Below are 6,536 nucleotides of genomic sequence, written 5' to 3' on the forward strand. Positions count from 1 at the left end.
TTTTTCTTGGGGGGAGGTGTCATGTGAGAGTACCTTTAAGAAATGGATGTTTAAGCAATGTACCTTTAAGAAATGCAGTGATGTCAGAGTGTGGGTGGAGCTGGGTTTTAGTTCAGCCATTTTGCAGTTTAGTTTTAGTTTGAGAAGAAAGCTGAAAAGTGCCTGGCTGGTTTGCTGAGAGCTGCTGAAAAGGAGAAAGCCAGTTTGAGGAGAAAGCTGGGAGTGTTTGTGTGTTTTGCAAAGAGCTGCAGGAAGAAAAACCCAGAGCTGGTTTGGTAGTGTCTGAAAATCCAAAGACTATAAGTATATTGAGTGTAACCTCGTGTCTGTTGGTAAAGGTGAAGTCTTTTGGAGGTTTGAAGGAACATTTTGATGGATTATTTACTGTTGTTACCAGGGGTAAGCCATGGGGTACAGGTCTCTGGCACAGAGTCTGTCCCTGTTGCTCAGAAGGGAAGGGGGGAGAGGAGTAGAGCATTAGTCATTGGAGACTCCATAGTTAGGGGGATAGATAGGAGATACTGTGGGAACGAGAGAGACTCGCTGTTGGTGTGTTGCCTCCCAGGTGCCAGGGTGCGTGATGTCTCGGATCGTGTTTTCGGGATCCTTAAGGGGGAGGGGGAGCAGCCCCAAGTCGTGGTCCACATAGGTTCCAACGACATAGGTAGGAAAAGGGATAGGGATGTAAGGCAGGAATTCAGGGAGCTAGGGTGGAAACTTAGATCTAGGACAAACAGAGTTATTATCTCTGGGTTGTTACCCGTGCCACGTGATAGCGAGACGAGGAATAGGGAGAGTGAGGAGTTGAACACGTGGCTACAGGGATGGTGCAGGAGGGAGGGTTTCAGATTTCTGGATAACTGGGGCTCATTCTGGGGTCGGTGGGACTCCAAAACGGGATGGTCTACACCTGGAGCTGAGGGGTACCAATATCCTGGGGGGGAAATTTGCTAATGCTCTTCGGCAGGGTTTAAACTAGTTAAGCAGGGGCTTCGGAACCTGAATTGTAGCTCCAGTATACAGGAGATTGAGAGTAGTGAGGTCATGAGTAAGGTTTCATAGTTGCAATAGTGTACCGGCAGGCAGGAAGGTGGTTTAAAGTGTGTCTTTTTCAATGCCAGGAGCATCCGGAATAAGGTGGGTGAACTTGCGGCATGGGTTGGTACCTGGGACTTCGATGTTGTGGCCATTTCGGAGACATGGATAGAGCAGGGACAGGAATGGTTGTTGCAGGTGCCGGGGTTTAGATATTTCAGTAAGCTCAGGGAAGGTGGTAAAAGAGGGGGAGGGGTGGCATTGTTAGTCAAGGACAGTATTACGGTGGCAGAAAGGACGTTTGATGAGGACTCGTCTACTGAGGTAGTATGGGCTGAGGTTAGAAACAGAAAAGGAGAGGTCACGCTGTTAGGGGTTTTCTATAGGCCTCCGAAAAGTTCCAGAGATGTAGAGGAAAGGATTGCAAAGATGATTCTGGATAGGAGCGAAAGCAACAGGGTAATTGTTATGGGGGACATTAACTTTCCAAATATTGACTGGAAACGCTATAGTTTGAGTACTTTAGATGGGTCCGTTTTTGTCCAATGTGTGCAGGAGGGTTTCCTGACACAGTATGTAGATAGGCCAATGAGAGGCGAGGCCATATTGGATTTGGTACTGGGTAATGAACCAGGACAGGTGTTAGATTTGGAGGTAGGTGAGCACTTTGGTGATAGTGACTACAATTCGATTACGTTTACTTTAGTGATGGAAAGGGATAGGTATATGCCGCAGGGCAAGAGTTATATCTGGGGGAAAGGCAATTATGATGCGATGAGGCAAGACTTAGGATGCATCGGATGGAGAGAAAAACTGCAGGGGATGGGCACAATGGAAATGTAGAGCTTGTTCAAGGAACAGCTACTGCATGTCCTTGATAAGCATGTACCTGTCAGGCAGGGAGGAAGTGGTCGAGCAAGGGAACCGTGGTTTACTAAAGCAGTCGAAACACTTGTCAAGAGGAAGAAGGAGGCTTATGTAAAGATGAGACATGAAGGTTCAGTTAGGGCGCTCAAGAGTTACAAGTTAGCTAAGAAGGACCTAAAGAGAGAGCTAAGAAGTGCCAAGAGGGGACATGAGAAGTCTATGGCAGATAGGATCAAGGATAACCCTAAAGCATTCTATAGATATGTCAGGAGTAAACAAATGACTAGGGTAAGAGTAGGGCCAGTCAAGGACAGTAGTGGGAAGTTGTGCTTGGAGTCTGAGGAGATAGGAGAGGTGCTAAATGAATATTTTTCGTCAGTATTCAGACAGGAAAAAGACAATGTTGTCGAGGAGAATACTGAGATTCAGGCTACTAGACTAGATGGGCTTGAGGTTCATAAGGAGGAGGTGTTAGCAATTCTGGAAAGTGTGAAAATAGATAAGTCCCCTGGGCCGGATGGGATTTATCCTAGGATTCTCTGGGAAGCTAGGGAGGAGATTGCTGAGCCTTTGGCTTTGATCTTTAAGTCACCTTTGTCGACAGGAATAGTGCCAGAAGACTGGAGGATAGCAAATGTTGTCCCCTTGTTCAAGAAGGGGAGTATATCAACCCTGGTAACTATAGACCAGTGAGCCTTACTTCTGTTGTGGGAAAAATCTTGGAAAGGTTTATAAGAGATAGAATGTATAATCATCTGGAAAGGAATAATTTGATTAGAGATAGTCAACACGGTTTTGTGAATGATAGGTCGTGCCTCACAAACCTTATTGAGTTCTTTGAGAAAGTGACCAAACAGGTGGATGAGGGTAAAGCAGTTGATGTGGTGTATATGGATTTCAGTAAAGCGTTTGATAAGGTTCCCCACGGTAGGCTACTGCAGAAAATACGGAGGCATGGGATTCAGGGTGATTTAGCAGTTTGGATCAGAAATTAGCTAGCTGGAAGGTGGTGGTTGATGGGAAATGTTCAGACTGGAGTCCAGTTACTAGTGCTGTACCACAAGGATCTGTTTTGGGGCCACTTCTGTTCGTCATTTTTATAAATGACCTGGACGAGGGCGTAGAAGGATGGGTGAGTAAATTTGCAGATGACACTAAAGTCGGTGGAGTTGTGGACAGTGCGGAAGGATGTTACAAGTTACAGAGGGACACAGATAAGCTGCAGTGCTGGGCTGAGAGGTGGCACATGGAGTTTAATGCAGAAAAGTGTGAGGTGATTCATTTTGGAAGGAATAACAGGAAGACAGAGTACTGGGCTAATGATAAGATTCTTGGCAGTGTGGACGAGCAGAGAGATCTCGGTATCCATGTACATAGATCCCTGAAAGTTGCCACCCAGGTTGAGAGGGTTGTTAAGAAGGCGTATGGTGTGTTAGCTTTTATTGGTAGAGGGATTGAGTTTCGGACCATGAGGTCATGTTGCAGCGGTACAAAACTCTGGTGCTGCCGCATTTGGAGTATTGCGTGCAATTCTGGTCGCCGCATTATAGGAAGGATGTGGAAGCATTGGAAAGGGTGCAGAGGAGATTTACCAGAATGTTGCCTGGTATGGAGGGAAGATCTTATGAGGAAAGGCTGAGGGACTTGAGGCTGTTTTCATTAGAGAGAAGAAGGTTAAGAGGTGACTTAATTGAGGCATACAAGATGATCAGAGGATTGGATAGGGTGGACAGTGAGAGCCTTTTTCCTCGGATGGTGATGTCTAGCACGAGGGGACATAGCTTTAAACTGAGGGGAGATAGATATAAAACAGATGTCAGAGGTAGGTTCTTTACTCAGAGAGTAGTAAGGGCGTGAAATGCCTTGCCTGCAACAGTAGTGGACTCGCCAACACTAAGGGCATTCAAATGGTCATTGGATAGACTTATGGACAATAAGGGAATAGTGTAGATGGGCTTTAGAGTGGTTTCACAGGTCGGCGCAACATCGAGGGCCGAAGGGCCTGTACTGTGCTGTAATGTTCTATGTTGTATTATGTGTATTTGTGCCAAATTTTGTTTTTGTGAAGCATCTTGATGTATCTTATTACATTGATGTATCTTATTACATCCAAATGAAAGATGTTGTTGGGAACAACGCAACATGTTGCCAAATAACGAGGGAAAAACAGATTTGCTGAGTGCTTTTAAGTGAGAGCTGGACCTGTTTCTGGTTGGTAAGTCAATCACCTTGTTCAAGAAGTAATGGTAACCAGGTAACGTTAATCAGAATGGTCTCCTGGGCGTTGGAGAGTAATGTCCCATGTTTTTGTTTCCTAGTTGGCTCTGGGATATTGAATTAAGGTTTAAAATCAGTCAACTGCATATTTGCTGCTCTAGGTCATCAAAGTTTTCACAGATGGGTGACGTGCAGGTTAGGTGGATTGGCCATGCTAAATTGCCCTTCAGGGAATAGAGTTGAAGTGAGGGCTTAAGTGGGTCGGTGCAGACTCGATGGGCCGAATGACCTCCTTCTGCACTGTATGTTCTATGTTCTACATGCATCATGAAAGCCAGCAATGTTATTTTCTAGTCTAGTGCTTTGGGTGGACTGGACAATCACTCATTGCAATATCCCTGACGACTTGCTAACTGTAGCTACTAATAGAATGGTGAGGGCAAAAAACTCATGTGAATTGAGGCTGCTGTTGCAATCAGTGCACTCTGAAAATTTCAAGACATTGTAGCCCAAATTATTTGTTATGACCATAAACTGTTTCCCTCCAGCATGATGGGTGTTTCACCCAATGTGAGATGTCTTGCTCTGGCTCCCCACACAATCATTCTGTTTTGTCCAATTGTTAGAGTTCTTTTGGACAAGTGCCATGCTGGCAAAGTCTCTCCTGGACAGGTACATAGACACAATAATGTTTACTGCTTCTTACTGTAGCTTAACCTTGACTGCTACACATTTCAGTCCCTGGTGCAACCTGCCGATATCAATTTCACTGCACTGCTGGCTGCAATGTAAGCAGAGAGCTTCTGTTCTGTTCTTTCATGATTGATCTGGCAATTTCCTGGTTCGGCTGGCTAAATTAGCCTTTGCTGGAGTGGTAGGCCTTATTTACTGAAGCTACTGGGAACATTGTTTTTCTGTAGAGTCTCCCTTGTTGTTCAGGATGCCTCTGACATTCACGTAACAAGATTATTTCCTTCACAGTGGAAACTGGCATGAGCTTGTTTTGAATTGGTTGATTCATTGCAAGCATTGATCGTCTTTACATTGGCTCATGGCATTTATTGATATTTATAACAAGGCCTTTCATATTGTCATCACACTGCCTGAGCGAACCATGAAGATACGGGAGCAGGTGAAAGGCTGGGTTGTCAATGAGCGATTTTGTGGCTTAGTAAAAACGAAAAAGAAAGAAATACTTATATCACACCTTTCATGGCAACCAGATTTCTCAAACCACTTTGCAGTCAATTAAGTACTTTTAAAAATGTAGTCACTGTTGTTGTACAGCACCCATTTTTTTCATTATTCTTTCATGGATGTGGGTGACATTGGAAAGGGCAGCTTTTGTTGCCCATCTCTAATTGCCCTGAACTGTTGCTTGCTGGGCCATTTCAGAGGATATTAAGATTGAACTGTGGGTCTGGAGTCACATGTAGACCAGACCAGGTAAGGTGGCAGATTCCCTTCCCTAAATGGTTATTAGTGAACCAGACAGCTTTTCAATAACAATCAATGATAGTTATGGTCACCATTACTGAGACTATAATTCCAGATTTATTGACAAAATTATTAACTTGCACCGGTTGTCATCATGGGATTTAAATCCAAGCTCCCAAAGTATTGGCCTAGGTCTTTGGATGACACATATGGTGATATTACCACTCGGCCACCATCTCCCTCCACAATGGGCGGAATTTTGCATCTGTGCACAGAGTGCTGGCTGAGACGGGAAACCCGGGATGCAGCTCTCCAGCTGCAGAATCGAGTTTTCTCTCCAGGTTCTCTGGCACCCTGCACAGAAAATCTGGAGGTGTAATTTCCACTATCACACTGGTGGGGCAGACCTGATAGAGCCAGCAATGCTGGCTCTCAGTAAAAAGGTCACCCTGATCTGCTGACCTGTGCTGATACTCCCTCGGCCATGGATATAGGTAACCCTCCCCCCCCACCCCCCACATGCAAGGGGCAACCACCCCCTCCCCCCCCCCCACCCCACCCACCCACCCAGATAAGGGCTACCCGCTTGACAAGCACCAGAGAAACCACCCAAAACAGCAGCGTAACCCCCCAATAAGCACTGGGATAACCCCCTCCCCACGGATAAAGGCAACCCCTCCACAAGCATCGGGGCAACCTCCCACTCCCAACACATGAGCAGAACGCCCCCCAATGGAGCTTCACAGATGGCCTAGCCCTGCATTCCCAACCTGGCACTGCCAGGGTCAGCACTATCAGGATTTGCCTTGCCAGGGTAGCACTGCTGGGGTTGGCACTACCAAAATGGCACTACCAGGATGACACTGCCAGGTTGGCACTACTGGGTAGGTCCCTCTTCCCTCGGGAGCTAAGCTTGCATGTTTCCAGAGGGTTCCCCTCGACTGTTTTGCAGAAGCAGTTATATACCTTACCAACATGAC

The sequence above is a fragment of the Scyliorhinus torazame genome, chromosome 19 (assembly GCF_047496885.1).
Source record: "Scyliorhinus torazame isolate Kashiwa2021f chromosome 19, sScyTor2.1, whole genome shotgun sequence".
Taxonomy (NCBI): domain Eukaryota; kingdom Metazoa; phylum Chordata; class Chondrichthyes; order Carcharhiniformes; family Scyliorhinidae; genus Scyliorhinus; species Scyliorhinus torazame.